Below are 18,973 nucleotides of genomic sequence, written 5' to 3' on the forward strand. Positions count from 1 at the left end.
GGCAAAATTTGAATCCTCATATATTGAAGGAGGGAATGTAAAATAGTGCAGCTGCTATGGAAAATACTTTTACAGTTTATAAAACAATTCACTGTAGGATGCCAATGTGACCTATCAATTCTAATCCTAACTCTATAACCATAAGAATTGAAACCATATGTTCAAACAAAATCTTGTACACAAAAAATATGTCTATCAATGGTTAAACAAAATGTGATATAGCAAAACAATAATATATTGGGCCATAAAATTAAATTAATTACTGATATGTACTCCAAAATGGATGAATGTTGAAAAGATGCTCCCTGGAAGAAAAAGGATGTCAAGAGTAGGCAATTTCATGGAGACAGAAAGTAGATAAATGTTTGCCAATGACTTAGAGATGAAGATTATTGAGAGTATATGTTAATGAACATGGGAGTATGGAAATATTCTCTAATTAGATTGTGGTAATAGTTGCACAACATTGTGAATATACTGAAAACTGCTGAAGTTCACATTTTAAAATAGTAAAATTTATGTTACATATCAATAATAGAAAATAGAAAAATAATATACTCTATTATATTTCACATTGTACATGCATACCAGTAGGCTGTATGACTGTATTCATTTTATTTTATTTGTATAAACTTATGGGGTACCAGTGTAATAATGTTACATGGATATGTTGTATACTGGTGAAGTCAGGGCTTTTAGTATATCCATCACCAGAATAATGTACACTTTATCCATTAATTAATGTTTCATCTTCCAAATCCCCATCCTTGCGTGTACATGTGTATTATTCTACACTCTAAGTCCGTGTTTACATGTCATTTATCTCCTACTTATAAGTGAGAACATGAGGTGTCTGTCTTCCTGTGTCTTACTTCCTGGGCCTCTTGAAGACAGCATAGTCTTAGGTCTTGTTTCTTTATTTACCTGGCCACTCTGTGACTTTTAATTGGGGCATTTAGCATATTTACATTCAAAGTTAGTATTGATGTGTGGATTTGATTCTGTCATCATAATATTAGCTGGTTATTTTGCAGACTTATTTATGTGGTTGCTTATAGTGTCACTGGTGTGTTTTTACATCAGTGTCTTTTTTTAGTGACTGGTAACTGTTTTTCTTTTCTAGGTTTAGTGCTTCCTTCAGGAGCTCTTATAAGGCAGGTCGGCTGATAACAAACTCCCTCTGCATTTGCTTGTCTGAAAAGGATTTTATTTCTCCTTCGCTTATGAAGCATAGTTTGGATGGATATGAAATTCTGGGTTTGGAATTTTTTTTAAGAATGTTGAATATTGGTCCTCAATCTCTTCTTGTTTGTAGGGTTTCTGCTGAGAAGTCTGCTGTTAGTCTAATGGACTTCTTTTTGTAGGTGACCTGAACTTTCTCTCTAGCTGCCATTAACATTTTTTTTTTTTTTTGACCTTGGAGAATTCAATGATTAGGTTTCTTGGGGATGATCTTCTTGTAAAGTATCTAACTGGTTCTCTGCATTTCCTGAATTTAAATGGTTGCCTTTCTATCTAGGTTGAGGAAGTTCTTATGGATGATATCCTGAAATATGTTTTCCAAGTGATTCCATTCTCCCTATCTCTTTCATTGCATCGTAAATTTGGTCTCTTTACGTAATCCCATACTTCCCAAAGGTTTTGTTCATTCCTTTGCATTCTATATTTGTATGTTCTTGTTTGCCTGTCTTATTCCAAAAAGATAGGCTTCATGCTCTGAGATTCTTTCTTTCCACTTGGTCTATTCTGCCACTGATACTTATGATTGCATTGTGAAGTTCTCATAGTGTGTTTTTCAGCTCTATCAGGACAATAATGTTATTTCCTATACTGGCTATTTTGTCTGTCAACTTCTGAATTGTTTTATCAAGATCTTTAGCTTCCTTGGATTGGGTTTCAGTGTACTCCTGTAGCTCAATGATCTTCATTCCTATTCATATTCTGAATTATATTTTTGTCCTTTCAGCCATCTCAACCTGGTTCAGAATTCTTGCAGGAGAGGTGATGTGGTCATTTGGAGGACAGAAGGTACCCAGGCTTTTTGAGCTGTCAGGATTCTTGGGTTGATTCTTTCTCTTCTTTCTGTGCTTATCTTCCTACAATCTTTGCTGTTGCTTTCTTTATTTTATCCTATCTAATTACTTTGAGGGCTTGATTGTGGTATAAGTTGGATGCAGCTGTTGATTAAAAGAGTCAAACTCCATAAAATATTTGAAGAGATTTGTCCTGAGCCCAATATGAGTGACCATAGCCTGTGATACAGCTCTCAGGAGGTCCTGAGAACATGAGTCCAAGGTGTTTGGGGTGCAGCTTGGTTTTATACATTTTAGGGAGGCATGAAACATCAATCAAATACATTTGAGAAATACTTTGGTTTTGTCGAGAAAGACAGGAAAATTCGAAGAAGGGGCTTCCAGGCTATAGGTAAATTTAAACATTTTCTTGTTTACTATTGGTCGAGTTTGTAAAAAGACCTGGGCTTAATAGAAAGGAAATGTTCAGGTTAAGATAAAAGATTATGGAGACCAGGGTTTCTGAAGTCTCATAGTGGCTGCCCTTAGAGACAATAGATGACAAATATTCCCTATTCAGATCTTTAAAAGGTGCTAGAATCTCAGTTAATATCTTCAGGATTGGGAAGGCCTGGAAGAAAAAGATCTAGCTGTATTATTAGAGAGTTTTTACATATGCAAATTTCCACCATAAAGGATGGCTTTGAAGGGCCATTTCAAAATATGGCAAAGAAGCATTTTGGGGTAAAATATTCTGATTTTCTTCTTTGTCACATAAGGTTATGTGAGAGTCAGATTGGAAAGTAAGTCACGATATATAGGGTTAAATAAAACCCATCAGATGATAATTTATAGTTTGTAGGGTATGACTCCTCAGATCTCTTACATAGGAATTTGGACAAGATTAAGAAAAAAATCAGATCTTAGTCCTTACAGCCAACTGGCTTCATTTCTGAAAGATTTTAGGTGGCCAGCGCTTACCTCCCAACTTTTGGACTGCATTCTCTAACTGTGGGGAACTTGTATTGGTTCTCAACTTTGTTCCCTGCCTCCTTGAATTTAGGAATTTACTGCATAATGAGGGCCAACATGCTCCTAGACTGCTGTTCACTGCACTCCAATGGGTAGTGTCAGCCAAAGCTTTTTATAGTATGTTTACAGCCAGATCCTTCCTCATTCACACATGCCAGCAGAAGCAGTAGCAGCAGCTTCAGCAGTGTGGTAAGTTGGTCCCAGGGTGCCTGCCTCCCTGCAAATATTTATCACAGTGGTGAAGGCAAGGCAGGGTGGAAGGGAGGTACAGGCAGCCCCTGATGGTGGCCGTGGTCATGCTGGCAATGTTGTTGGCTCAGATGTTAGCTCATGGGGCACGTGGTCATGCTGGAGATGGTGCTGGCTCAAGGGTGGGCTTCTGGCAGGCACAAGTCTGGGTGCCTTCTCAGTGCTCCACAATCAGGAGTGGCTGCTCAGGGCAGGGAAGTATCCACTGTTTTCTGTTCAATGTTAGTGCAAGAGTAAGGTACTGGCAGGGGTGGGACTGGCTGGCTCTGTGTCTGCCAAGGCTCTATTTACAATGGTGTTTGGTGAGTGGAGGGGGTCATACTGCACCCCTGCACACTGGCAGGGCAAGGAAAGCTGTGCAGAAGCTTTTTAGTTTAAGTGCCATTTGTCTCTTTCTGATTTTGTTGCCCATCCTATTGATGTCTTAATCATTAATCATTTGCCTAAACTAATATCCAGAAGAGATTTTCCTAGATTCCCTTCTAGTATTTAATAGTTTCATTCATGTCTCATATTTAAGTCTTTTTTTTTTTTTTTTTTTTTTTTAGACAGAGTCTCAGTCTGTTGCCCATGCTGGAGTGCAGCAATTTTGGCTCACTGCAACCTTGACGTCGTGGACTTATGTAATCCTCCCACCCCAGCCTCCCAAGTAACTAGGACTACAGGTGTGCACCAACATGCCTGGCTAATGTTTGTATCTTTTTTGTAGAAACGGAGTTTTGCCATGTTGCCCAGGCTGGTCTCAAACTCCTGGACTCAAGCAATCTTCTCGCCTCAGCCTCCAATCCAAAGTGCTAGGATTACAGGCATGAACCACTGCACCCAGTTATATTTAAGTATTTAATCCACCCTGAGTTGATTTTTGTATATAGTGAGAGATTGGACTCCAGTTTCATTCATCTAAATATGACAATCTAATTCTTCCATCACCATTGATTGAAAGGAGTCTTCAGTGTATGTTCTTGTCAACTTTGTCAGAGATCAGTTGGCTGTAGACATGTGGCTTTATTTCTGGGTCCTCTATTCTGATCCATTAACATATGTGTCTATTTTCATACCAGTTTCATGCTGTTTGGTTACTATAGCCTTGTAGCATAATTTAAAATCAGGCAATGTGATGCCTCCACCTTTGTTCTTTTCACTTAGGATTGCTTTGGCCATTTACATACTTTTCTGGTTTTGTGTGAATTTCACTATTGTTTTACTAATTCTGTGAAAGAATAACATTTATATTTTGACATGATTGTATTTAATCTCTAGATTGTTTAGGTCAGTATGGTCATTTTAACTATATTATTTTTTTCCAATTCATGAGCATGAAATGTTTTTCCATTTGTATTATCTATACTTTATTTTGTCAGTGTTTTGCAGTTTTTCTTTCACCTTCTTGGTTAAATATATTCCTGAGTATTTATTGTAGATATTGTGAATAGAATTTCCTTCTTGAGTTGGTTCTCAGCTAAGATTATTGTTGTAAAAATAGGATACTGATTTTTATACCTTTCTTTTGTATCCTAAATCTGTATTGAACTCATATATCAAGTCTAGGAGATTTTTGTTTGAATCTTTAGGATTTTATAGATATATAAGCATAACATCTGCAAATAGCAATAATATTACTTCCTCTTGTCCAACTTAGATGGCTTTTATTTCTTTCTCTTTCCTGAATGCTCTGGCTAGGACTTTTAGTTCTATATTTAATATGAGTGGTGAAAGTTGCATTCTTGACTTATTTAAGTTCTTAGAGGAAAAGCTTTCAACTTTTCTCTATTGACTATGATGTTGGTTTTGCATTTCTTGTATATGGTCTTTGTCATTTTGAGTTATGTTCTTTTTATAGTTTATTGAGGATTTTATCATGAAGGGATGCTGAATTTTATGAAAAGTTTTCTCTGTGTATATTGAGATGATCATATGATTTTTATTCTCAATTATTTTTATATAACGTATCACATGCATTGATGTTTGTATATTGAACCATCCTTTCATCTGTGTTATAAAACCAACTTGATCATTGTGTAGTATCTCTGTGCTGTGCTGGTGGATTTGGTTCACTAGTATTTTGTTGAAGATTTTTGCTTCAGTGTTCATCGGTGTTATTGGTCTGTACTTTTTCTGGTTTCTATTTTCTGTGTCCTTGTTTGGTTTTTGTATCAGGATGATACTGGCTTCATAGATTGAAGTAAGGGAACTTCTCTCCTCGCCACATTTTTGGAAAAATTTCAGGAGTATTGGTATTAATTCTTCTTTGTAGGTTTGGTAGAATTCAGTTGTGAATCTGTATGGGTATGGATTTTTTTTGTTTTGAGTTTTCTTTTTTTATTATTATTACTGTTCCAATCTCCTTCTTCATTGTTGGTCTGTTCTGGATTTCTATTTATTTCTTTTACAGTTTCTGTGAGGTTTGTTGTGTCCCAAAATGTATCTTTTGTCTTTAGGTTGTTAAGTTTGTGAGCATTGGTTGTTCAAAATAGTATCTGATGATCATTTTTATGTATGTGGTATGAATTGTAGTAGTTAATCTAGCTAGTGGTTTATCAGTTATGTTCATCACTTCTTTTTGTTTTGTTTTGTTTTGAAGAACCAGATTTTTGTTTTCTTGATTCCTTTGTATTGGTTTGGTTTTTGATGTAGTTTATTTAGTTCTGCCCTGATTTATTTATTTATTTGTTTGTTTGTTTGTTTTCTTCTGCTAATTTTGGGTTTGTTCTTGGATTGGTGGTTCCTTGAGGTGTGACATTAGGTTGTTATTTTTTGATTGTTCTACTTTGTTGATGTAGGCATTTACTGCTATAAACTTTCTTCATATCACTGGCTTTGCTATATCCCAGAAGTTCTGGTATATATTTCCATATTTATTAATGTCAAAGATTTTCTTAAATTTCTGTCTTAACTTTATTGACCTAAATATTCAGTAGTGTGTTAATTCCATGCATTTGTATATTTTCAGTGTTTCCTCTTGGTATTTCTGTTTTTTCCATTGTGATCTGAGGAGATACTTGATATTACAGTTTTTAAAAATGTGTTAAGACTTGTTTTGTGGCCTAACATATGGCCTGTCTTAGAGAAAGTTCCATGTGCAATGAGAAGAATGAATGTATATTCTGCAGTTGTTGGGTAGAATGTTGTATAAATGCCTGTTAGGTCCATTTGGTCTAAAATTCAACATAAATCCAAAGTTTCCTTGTTGATATTTTTTGTCTCATTGATCAGTCTAGTGCAGTAAGTGGGACACTGAAGTCCCCCATTATTAATGAATTGCTGTATATCTTTTCTTTAGGTCTACTAATATTTGTTTATGAATGTGGGAGCTTTGGTGTTGGGTGCATATAAATTTAGAATTGTTATATCCTCTTACTGAATTGATTACTTGGTCATACCTTTTGTAATATGATTGTCTTTTTTTATGTTTCTGATTTAAAGACTGTTTTATCTGATATAAATATAGTGACTCCTGCTTTCTGTTTCTATTTGCACATAATATTTTTTCACACCTTACTTTCAGTCTAAATGTATCTTTACAGGTAAACTGAGTTTCTTGTAAGCTTGATATGGTTGGATCATGATTTTCTAAATCCATTTTGTTAATCTGTGTCTTTTAAGTGGAGCATTGAATCCATTTATATTTAGGGTTAATAATGATATGTTACATTTAGTTATTGTCATATTGTTAAAAAATAAAAATGTATAAAAGTATTATCCAGCTGTTTTATAAATTCTTTATTTTTCTCTATTAGTCTTTGGTGATATTCTATTGAATCACCATGTGATTTATTTCTCTTCATCCTTTGTGTGATGGTTTTATAATACCTGTGAGGTATGTTTTTCTGGGTGTTTTCGTGATGGTGAATATTGACTTTTAATTTCCATGGACATTTCTCGTAAGTTAGTGCAGTGGTGATGAATTTCTTCAGCATTTGCTTCTCTGGAAATTATTTCTCCTTCTTTGAAGCTTAATCTAACTGGATATAAAATTGTTGATTGCAGCTTTTTCTTAAGCATTTGATAATACTATCCCATTCTGTTCTGACTTTTAAGTTTTCTGCTAGTATGTCTTCACTTAGTCTGATAGGGTTTCGTTGTGGGTCAGTAGACAGTTTTCTCTTGATAATTTTACAATTCTTTTTTCACATTTTTTTAGACAGTCTGATGAGAGTATGCTATAGTGAATTCCTTTTTATAATGTATTTTCCAAGAGATTGTTGGTCCCCCCATATGTGTATGTCTACATTTCTTTGCATAATCTGGAAGCTTTCATCAATTATTTCTTTAAATAGGTTTTCTATCATTTAAAAAATTTTTATTCCTCTTTGGGAATACAAACAATTTGAAAGTTTGGTAGCTGTTAGTCCTATGAGTCTTGAAGGCCTTTCTCATTCTGTTTTATTCTTTTTAAAAGTATTTGTCTTCATGGACTATTTCAACACACATGTCTTCAAGTTCTGAGATTCTTTATTTTGCTTGTTCTGATATATTGTTGAAAAATTTGGCATGATTTCTTAAAGATATTTATATTCTTGATAAGTTGATTGTTTATATTCTGAATTGATTTTGTATTTCTTTGTATTGGTTTCAGATATTTTCTTACATTTCATTGAGCTTTTTAAAAATCAATATTCTGACTTACATATTTGGCATTTTGAGGATTTTTTGTTAGAATCTATTGCTAGAGAATTATTGTGATCCTTTGAAAGTGTCATAATACCTTGATTTTTCATGATCCTTGTATCTTTACATTGATCTCTGCATATCTGGAGTATCAGTCTTTTATTATTTTCAAATTTACTTTCATGGAGAAGGCTATTCTTGATGTGACTTTGGTGTATGTTGTGTAAGGCTGTTTGGCTGTGTGCAGTGGCAAAGATCGTATGATTTCCTTGCTTATAAATACCCTTAATATGATCTTTCTCAAATGCCAGGTATACTAAATGGGTGAATGCGCTCATGATTTCCTGAACTGAACAGCTGGGGTGGCATGGCTTGTGCAGGTAGCAGTGGTCATAAAAACATTTTGTCATTCCTGAGTGTTGTGTTCTTATGTCAGCTGTTATTGTAATGGGCTGTGCAGGTTCACCTGCATGCCAGTAGTTGGTGCCTGCAGGTTAGAGCCAGCTAAAGTGGTAGCAGAAGTGTTTATGCCCAACCTCTTTATCTGAGAAAATTGCTCAAGTGGCCCAGGTGGTGCATTATACTATGGAATGTTCAGGGGCATGAGTCTCATGTTCTGCCTTGGGTTGGAGTTGAAACTAAGTGGAACCAGGCATGGGAAGCCTACACTTATTTTCCTCAATGGTGGATTAAAGCACCAGCCCTGTTGGGGGTGGCATGATGATACTCAGGCCTCTGGAAAAATGCATGGGTGAGGGGCAACTGCTTCTTCATCAAGGTCTCAGCACAGAGAGGGAGGGGTGGTCCCAGTGCCACATTCTTAGCCAGTGGAAGTGAAATGTGTTTCTCCCTCACACCCCAGACCTGACATCATTCACTCTCCTGTACCAATTGTGGTAGGCAGTTTGGATATTTGGCTAGTCACTGCAATTTGCTTCTACTTTCCAACAAAATCCCTAGTATTAGAAGTCTCTGACTTGGTCAATACCATGCCTCCCAGGCAATTCTCCTCCTGCTCTGGTCTTAGAAGAGAAACTCAGTTCTGGTACCAGTAGCTGGAGTCCACACTACACTCCTATCTCTGTTCTGACTGTGGGAGCTCCTCCCGTTTCAGTCCTAGTTGTCCATGCCCCAGTGAAAATCTCAGTAATGCCAAAGACTGCCACTGCTGCAAGTTCCCTTGACCACACAGAGCTTACTAAGAGCTAAAATCTAGACTGTCATTTTTCTTTAGGTACCCAAGTCTGGAGAAGTACATGGAACACTTTCCAGAGCAGTTCCTTCTTTTAGTCTCCCAGCCATTACCCAAGTTAGAGCTAGGGATTCAGAGAGTTAAGGTGCTCTCCTGTGGCCTGGATTTCACCATTCCCCGGTGGAAAAGTGGACTGCAGAGAAGCATTCACTCATGCTCTCCCATACTGGGGGTTCGTACCCAGTATTTAGCTGGTCCCAGCCAAGAGAACTTCATGCCCTCCTTCTGTTTCTCAGATTCAGAATTTCTTTTTCATTTTTCTGCTTAACTGTTGTGTTCCTTGTTGTATAATTTTCAAAGAAGAACCACTATTTTTGCTCATCTAAATGGATTAGGCATGTTGGAAAAACCTCTAGTCATTAATCTTGAGGAAAATAAAGTATGTGTATATTTCTTAGACTCATCTTCTATATTGTATTTAAAATAGACTTTTTGAAATACTGCTTTTAGTGCTTTTCCAATTTTTAATTATTTTTCATTTTTATTTCTTTGTATTGGCAACATTGGGATAAATATTTTCCTTGTTTCTTTTTCATTTAAATGAATTGCAAGCTAGTGTCAAAATTTTACCACACATATTTGTTGTTGCAATCCGAGAGGTTTTATTTCACCCTATCATTGATTTATAGATGACACAGACAACTGCTGGGTTGTTAGAAATAAATATTCACTTTGTTGTATCATTTGCTCATTTCATTTCAGAAATTGATCCGTTGTTATTTTACTCAAACATTTTATTATAAAATATTTAAATGTTCAGAAATATTGAAAGAATTAGGTTTTGAACATCCAAATATTCACAACCAACCTTCTAAGATTAACATTTTACTATAATTGATTATTTATCATATTTATGTATTTATATCACTATTAATTTATTAATACACCTTTTTATCTTTGCAAAATAATATTTAACATTAATAATGAAATATTTCAAACAGGCACAATAGTAAAAGGATTAACATAAATTCCTAAATGCATACCATCCAACTATTAAATTCTAACATTTTTATACTTGCTTTAGCTTCTCTTTAAACAAATAATTCATTACAAATGAAATTAAAACATTTTTTGTGCTATAATGTGATCCCATTTCCCTCTCCTTCTTATGTTTATCTTTCCATGTATATTATTAAGATCCTAGTACATATTTTAGTATATAAAAATAACATTTATGTTGTTTTGAAGGTTTCAGTATTTACCAAAACAGTTTCATTTTGTGTATTATCCTGGGGTGTTCCGCCCAATATTTTGTCTGTGAAATTGATGCATGTTGATCGTGTTAGCCTATCACGCCATTTTGCAGACCGCCACCATTTTACAACTCCGGTCAGAGTGGAAAATTCCACCGGGGCCTGAGCTGTGAGAAACATCCTGTTGGAAAGGTCCCAGGCCTAAACCCTGACGGCAATAAATTCATCCTGTCAGGTTCCACGTCTAACCCTGACTGCAGTAAATTCCTTCCTTTATCAACAGCCGAACACACCGCCCCGGCCCCATTTTCTCAACCATCCCCAACCTCTCCTGCCCAGGCCTAGAACTGCCCCAACCTGTAAGAAGGACTGGGGCTCCGATGCTGGCTGCAGGCCTTTCTCCCAATAAACCTGTGTTGCCCTTGAGCTGCCTCTGCTCCATTCCTTTCTCCCTGTCATTCTAACATTTGGTGCCAAAACCTGGGATGGGGTCTGGATCCCACAACGGAGAGGTACTTCCTTGCAACCTGGGAAGGAAGAGGCAGTGGCAGCTCGCATTGGGCTAATCCCCAAATCCTGATTGGCCTCCGGTTCCAAGCCCTGTCCATTTTTGTCTTTCTATGGAGGAATCTTTTCTCTTGGCCCCATCCTCCCACCGCTTTCTCCTTCCCCCTCTTTCCTCTCTGTGGCACTAGCAAGGACCACTCCCATTGCATCCAACGCCGGCCTCCAATTGTGGGTGAGTTTCCTTTTCCACCTTCTGGATTCCTCTCATATTTCTACCTGTTAGCTAGAAAACTCCAGTGCCAGGTAAGAGGATTCCCCGGTCACCACTGGGTGACTCTGGCCTGCCTTCTCAGGGGATACCCTCAGAATGCTCACAGTCTGACCACTCTGGTTTCTGGGGGACCATGAAGAGCTGCGAGGGGCACCCTGGCTCTTCTCCATCCCTTCTCATGGTTGGAATTGGGATACTCACTCCCCTACTTCACATTTTTCACCCTCCCAGCCACTCACATGGGACAGGGCTCCTGGAAATCCCCTCAAGACACCCCTGTCAGATGTCTCATCTGGAACCTCTGAACACTGGGATTGGCAGACTCCATTAAAACTAATGCCTTATTTTCCTTTGTAATGTGGCCTGGCCCCAGTATAAGCTGGACAATGATGGCTGCTGGCCCAAATGGGACTTTTGACTTTCAAATTCAACATGATTTAGAAAATTTCCTCCAGCACAATGGCAAGTGGTCCGAGATGCCCTATATCCACGCTTTTGCCAGTTCCCTCTGTCAGCCCTGTTCACCTTACCAGCTGCTGCTCTTAAACAAGAAATCTGCCAAAATGCCTCCCCTTCCAGACAAGCCCTCCTCCTCCTCCTCCGATTTTTATCCAGCTGACGAATCCCTACCTGCCCCCCAGCCCCACTCCCACCACCATCTCCTCCTTCCCCTTCGGCTCCACCACCCACTTATTCCTATCTCTCATCTCTACCCTTTCCCCACCATAACTGATCTCATTCCCAGCCCCCTTCTGCTGCTGAAAACCAGGCACAGGCCCAGAGGCCCTCTAACGTCCTCCTCCTGTGTGAAGTTATGGAGACTGAAGGCATAGTCTGAGTTCATGTTCCCTTCTCCGTAGCTGATGTCTCTCAGATTGAAAAGAAACTTTGCTCCTTTTCCACAGACCCCACATCCTTCCGCAAGGAATTTCTGTATATCACTCAATCTTACAACTTTACCTAGCATGACATTTATGTCATTCTCTCCTCCTCCCTCACCCTGGAGAACAGGGAACATATCTGGATCAGGCCCAAGCAGACACCCTCCACTGACAAGATGCTGCCTATAACCCAATCGCGACCCTAGCTATTCCCAGAGCTGACCCCAATTGGGATTATCAGGTGGCTTCTGCAGACAGACAGAAACTAGGACATATGATAACATGCCTCCTAACTGGCATGAATAAAACTGCCCTAAAGGCTATCAAGTATGAAAAGATAAAGAAATCACTCAAGGCCCCTGACAAAAACCCTGCTCTTTTTTTCTTCCACCTTTCGGAGACCATGATTAAATATACCACCTTAAGCCCTGACACTGTCGAGGACAGAATCTACCTCCACTTACACTTCATTTCCCAGTGAGGCCCCGACATCCAAAAGAAACTCCGAAGACTGGAGTTTCTCAAACCTCAAACCTCCCAAAGAGACTTAATCACAGTAGCCTTCAAGGTCTTTAATAGAGAGGAAGAAATAAAACCCCAAAGTTTAAAAGAGACCAGGCTAAATACCAGATGCCGGCAGCTGCCATACAACAGGATTCACCAATGCATACAAAAATCCTCAACCTCATGACAGTCCCCATCAGGAGCCTGTTTTAAGTGTAGCCAACAGGGTCCCTGGGCAAGAGTCTGCCCCAATCTCATACTGCCCTCAAAACCTTGCCCCATCTGTGATATCAAAGGACAGTGGAAGTCAGATTGCACTCAACAAGACTCTTCACCCTGCTTGCTCAAACAGGTCCCGCAACCCAGGTTTCAGTCTGGCAAGCATTCTAGACCTGGCTGCTGAAGACTGACGGGGTCCAGGGTCTGCTGCCCCCACCGCCTTCACCACCTCAGAACCCAGGGTAACGCTGTCAGTCTCTGGTAAGCCCATGCTCTTCCATTTAGATCTGGGAACTGGTTACTCTTATCAGAATATTCTTGACCCCTCCTCAGTTCTTCTATCTCTATTGTGAGAGTCAATGGAATCCCCTCTAGGCACAGATTGGTCCCCTATTATGCAACCTATTCAATACCCCCTTCATCCACTCCTTCCTAGTTATCCCTTAGTGTCCTACCCCTATCTTGGTGTGGAACATACTGAGTAAATTCCAGGCCTCCATACAACTAGCCTCCTCCAATTCTACCCCTTTTACTTTACTCTGCTGCCCAGATGCTTCCCTCTCCTCCCCCTCATCTTCGCTATCCACCTGTTACCTTCTGTCAATCCTGAAGTGTGGAACGTTTCTAAACCCACAATAGCCACACATCACATCCCAGTCAAAATAACCTACCAAGACTCCTCCATTTTCCTTCATCAGCCTCAATATCCCCTTTGCCCAGCCAGCCTCAGGGGCCTCAATCCTGTTATCTGTAAGCTTTTACAAGCTCAGATTCTCAAACGTGTTAGCTCTCCCCACAACACCCTTGTTTTGGCTGTCAAAAAAACAGACAGATTTTGCCACTTGGTCCAGGATCTCCATGTCATTTACCAAGTGGAGGTACCAACCTATCCAGTGGTCCACAACCCTTATACTCTACTCTCCCATATGCCCCCATCTACCACACATTTCTCTGTATTGGATCTAAGGGACTTTTTTTTTTCTTTTGACTATTCCCTTGGATCTGGCTTCCCAAAGTCTTTTTGCTTTCACCTAGTCAGACCCAGATATTCACACATCTACCTAACTAACAGTTCGTACTCCCACAGGATTTCTGGGATAGCCCCCTCCTATTTGAGCAGGCTCTCACCGAGGATCTAACCGAGCTTCCCCTTGCTCCTAGCAACCTCCTTCAATACATTGATGACCTCTTTCTATGTAGTCCCTCCTTTGATCTATCCATCAACACATCACCCAACTTCTAAATTTCCTCCATGGCCGGGGATATCAGGTTTTACCTACAAAGGTTCAAGTAGCCCAAACCCAAGTCACTTACCTTGGACTCACCCTAACCCCTAATTCTTGAGCCATGCTATCCCAATGGAAGGAACTAATACAGATTATGCCCCTTCACCACACCAAGAAGGACCCTTCCTTTTTGGGCCTTGTGGGGTACTTCCAGCTACGGATCATTAACTTTGGCCTGTTGACCAAACCACTCTGCATGGCATCATGTGGGTCCATCCTAGAACATTTGGACCCAGCTTGCCCATTAACTCCCACTTGTAAAAACTGAAAGATGTCCTTTTAATGTCCCAGCACTAGGACTACCCAACCCCACTAAACTCTTTACCCTGTATGTTCATTGTAATCAAGGCCTTGCCCGTGGACTTCTCTGCCAAACCCATTGCAACACTCCACAAGCCATTGTGTACTTCTGAAAACAACTGGACTCTGTCATCCAAGGCTGGCCTCCATGCTTGAAAGTTCTGGGTGCAGCTACATTGCTGTCCTCAGAGGAACAAAAACTCACCTACTAGCACATTACTATTACATCTTCCCATAACTTATGGGACCTCATGAGCCATCGATCTCTTCTTTTCCTCCCGCCATCCAGCTTACAACAACCCTCTAACACCTTCCAGAGATGTAAAATTCTAAATCCAACCACCCTCCTCCCTATAAGTACTTCCAATTCTGAATCCCCCACTCTTGCCTGGACCTCTTAGCCTCCCTCTTCTCCCCTTTCCAGCACATTTCAGAAGCCCCTTTGTGGAAGGAACCCACATGGTTCATGGACAGAAGCTCTTTTAAGGAACCATATCTTGCAGCCGGCTATGCCATCATTGCCGAAAACAAACTGCTAGAATCCATTTCTCTCTCACCCCATATCACCTCACAATAAGTGGAACTACTTGCCCTAACCAGGACCTCACTCTAGCAAAAGGAAAGAGGGTCAACATTTACACTAATTCCAAATATGCATACCACATCCTACAGTCTCACGCTGTAATCTGCCCGGAAAGGGGATTTTCTAACTACCAAAAGAACTGCCATAATAAATGGCAAACTCATATACAAGCTGATGGAGGCAGCTAAACTGCCACTAGAGACTGCCATTATCCATTGCAAGGGACACTAAAAGGCTACAGATGCCATAACCAAGGGAAACTTTTTAGCAGATGCAGCAGCCTGGAAGGCAGCCCTTAGAACACCATTGTTATTGCCCATTTTCCCTAGAATACACCCAAGAAGAAAAAGGTGCCTTGCTGGCTCCAGGGCTGTTCATAAGGAAAGCTGATTTTACTTAGACTACAAACTCATCCTGCCCAAGACCCAAAAACTTTCTGTTCTCACCCACATCCATAACCAATTCCATGTGGGTTATCTCCCCTTGCCCAATTTCTAAAATCCTGTATACATTCCCTTACGATGGCCATCAGCTTGGACCGCCTCACTAAACATTGCTCTGCCTGCAGTCAGACTACTCCTCAGGGACCCTTAGACCACCTCCTTTTCCCTCCCTTCAGACCCAAAGGCCAGTTGCCGGGACAGGATTAGCAAATTGACTTCACTCATATGCTACCCCATAAAGAAAGTCTGATATCTCCTCACGATGGTAGATACCTTTTCAGGTGGATAGAAGCCTTTCTTACTACCACTGAAAAGGCCTATACCTTCATCACACACATCATCCCTTGATTCAGCCTCCCCTCATCTATACAATTGGATGATTGACCAGCATTTATCTCCCAAGTCACTCAACAGGTTTCTAAGGCTTTAAACATCATATGGATTTTTCACAGTCTCCATCACCCCCAATCCTCAGGTAAATTTGAACAGGCGAATGCCCTCTTAAAACAACAGTTAACGAAACTTTTCCTAGAGATCAAAATGAAAACTAATTATCACTTCTTCTCTTGGCCCTCATGTGCCTCAGGGCCCTCCCCCAAAAACCTCTAAATCTAAGTCCTTTTGAACTTACATATGGACATTCTTTCATCTTACAGAACTTTGCTCCATCCCCTCCCTTATAGGACACCTAGCCAGCACTGCACCTCACTCAACACTTAGTCTGAGAGTATGCTGACACTCACCTCCCCAAACCTGAGGATTCTTCCCAACTCACTTTCTTACCCTTACAGCCAGGAGACTGGGTCTGGGTGGCAGACCTCTCCTCCCCTCTCCAACAAAATGGAAGGGTCCCTGTCAGGTTATATTCACCATCCCCGCTGCTGCAAAGTTAACATCCTTTCCCTATTGTATACACCATTCCAAATTTAAAAAGGCACCCTACCCACCCCGAAGTCTCCTCAACCCAGAAATATTCTTCCTTTCCCACAGGACCAACCTCGCCGTGCCTAACAAGAATTCCAGAAGTCACCTATCCAAAAGGCACTGGCCCATGACACTCTCCACTTCCAATCTTAAATCTTTTACTTCATACCTTGTCTCAGATCTCTCCTGGTACCCCTTCCCCACGCCCTTAGATAATCCATCTCAGTTCCTCATGCTAATCGAGGAGCTATGGCTGCAAGGCACCTTCCAGGATTTCACACCTACACAAATCTCCTTTTTCTCCTTTTGCCTTCTCTGCTTATGGGATATTCTGAGTCCCCACCCCCAATCACTGACAGCTGGGCCCCCTTCGTCAGCCTCACACACCACCTGTTAAGTCAGTCACAATCTCCCCTCTCCTCTAACTGTTGGATTTGTCTTTCTACACACACCCAGTGATTCATGGCTTTTCCGGCCGACCTACTTACGTGGACACAGACCAACATGAGCTTACACATTTTTTACTCAGCTATACCATTCTTGGCTGATTCATCCCTGAAGCCAGTTCATAACCTGGAAACTCAACTGAACACCTTTCCTCAGGTAGGGCTGTTGCCCTCCTTCACCTAATAGTTTCTGGACTAACATCCATACAAACCAACACAACATCATCTAAACCACCAATATGAGGGTACCATTTCTACTCAAACTTCCTTCATATCCCCACCCACCTTATGTCTCAGCCGAACCTACCCTAATCCAGCCCACGCCACAATGGTGGGACAGGTTCCCCAGTCCCTATGTGGTCTTATTCTTACCATTGCACTCCCTGTAGACCATCAATTCTACACCCTAACTACAAAATCAGGTCCACCTCTGCCTGGCAGAAGGTGTTATGCTTTTCTGGCTCACCTACCATCCACACATCCCTGCACCTCACCACCGGATCCTCTCTTCTTTCCTACCGTCCAATTCCCGGCTTCCCCCCTGTCAACTCTGCTCTCTATGTCTCCAGTTTAAAGGTACCCCCTGGAAAAAAAATTTAACAATTCCCTCACCTGCAACTGGTACCTTACAGCCACCACACCAGGGCAGCAATGGCTAGCGGTTGACAAAGACAATTTCTTTCTCTCTCCAAAACCAAACAGCCTTTATCAACTTCCCAGCCAAGGCTCCCTATCAGGCCCTTACAGGTGCCGCTCTGACTGGCAGTTACTCAATTTGGCAGAACGAAAACACCTTTTCATGGCTACCTACCTTCACCTACAACTTCTGCCTGTCCACCCCATCTCTTCTTTTTGTATGATACAAACTGATATCTTTGCCTACCAGCCAACTGGTCAGGAACTTGCACCCTGGTCTTTCAAGCTCCAACCATCAACATCCTACCCCCTAACAAAAGTATTCTAATTTCTTTAGAAACCTCTATATCCTTTTCACCCATAAGAAATAAATGGGCTCTACACCTCATCACCCTGCTAACAGGATTAGGCATCACTGCTGCACTTGGCACTGGAATAGCAGGCATAACCACCTCAATCACCTCATACCAAATGCTATTCACAACCCTTTCTAACACCCTAGAAGATATGCACACTTCCATTATCAGTCTCCAACGACAATTAGACTTCCTCGTGGGAGTCATCCTTCAAAACTGGAGAGCCCTGGACCTACTAACCACTGAGAAAGGGGGTACTTGCATATACCTCCAGGAAGAATGCTGTTTCTGTGTTAATGAATCTGGCATTGTTCATATCGCAGTTCACAGGTTGCGTGACAGGGCTGCAGAGCTTTGACGTCGTCGCTTACTCCTGGTGGCAAGGATCATCCCTTCTAAGATTGGTACCCTGGGTTGCCCCCTTCCTAGAACCCCTGATCTTCCTCTTCCTGTTACTAATGATTGGGTCATGCATATTTAACCTTGTATCCCGCTTCATTTCCCAAAGGCTGAATTCTTTTATTCAGGCAAGCATGCAAAAACACATTAATATCCTTCACCTTTGCTATGTCTAATACCAGAGCCTACAAGGAAGCCATTCGGAAGCTCCAGAACCCAGGCCCTAATCACGGCGCCCCTATCCAGCAGGAAGCAGCCAGATGATCAACGACGCCCTTTTTCCTTTTTATACTAAAGTAAGAAATAAGAATATTAGCCCAAGCTGCACTATTTTGCAGACCCCCACCATTTTACAAACTGGTCAGAGTGGAAAATTCCACCAGGGCCTGAGCTGTGAGAAACATCCTGTCAGAGAGTCCCAGGCCTAACCCCTGGCTGCACTAAATTCCTTCATTATCAGCAGCCAAACACACCGCCCCCACCCCATTTTCACAACAATCCTAGACCTCTCCTGCCCGGACCTATAACTGATCCAGCCTGTAAGTGGGAAGGGGGCTCTGGCACTAGCTGGTACCCCCTCTCCGCAGGTCTTTCTCCCAATAAATTTGTGTTGCCATTGAGCTGCTTCTGTTCTGTTCTTTTCTCCCTTTCATTCTAACAGATCAAACTACTTTATTCAATTCTGACTGAGGTATAAATATTCCATTTTATGAAAATAATTATTTAATCCATTTTACTTTAGCTTTTGTCATTTTTTGCTACCACAAACAGTATTCAATAAGCATTTTAGAATATATTTCTTTTTGCACCTGTGCAAAAGTTTTACTTCAATATAAATATCTTAAAGTAAAATTATTTTATTGAAGGACATA

General features: G+C 40.6%; 1 long non-coding RNA gene across 1 annotated transcript in view; it reads left to right on the forward strand.

The window, feature by feature from the left end:
• LOC113222382 overlaps window positions 1–18,721 on the forward strand; it is a 136,702-nt gene extending 117,981 nt beyond the window's left edge. Inside the window, exons 2-3 of the long non-coding RNA XR_003308374.1 lie at window positions 12,862–12,989; window positions 18,284–18,721. This is a non-coding gene — a long non-coding RNA (uncharacterized LOC113222382). The remainder of the gene's footprint in view (window positions 1–12,861; window positions 12,990–18,283) is intronic.
• The last annotated feature ends 252 nt before the right edge of the window (window positions 18,722–18,973 follow it).

Source organism: Piliocolobus tephrosceles, chromosome 12, assembly GCF_002776525.5.
Source record: "Piliocolobus tephrosceles isolate RC106 chromosome 12, ASM277652v3, whole genome shotgun sequence".
In the NCBI taxonomy this organism is placed as follows: Eukaryota; Metazoa; Chordata; class Mammalia; order Primates; family Cercopithecidae; genus Piliocolobus; species Piliocolobus tephrosceles.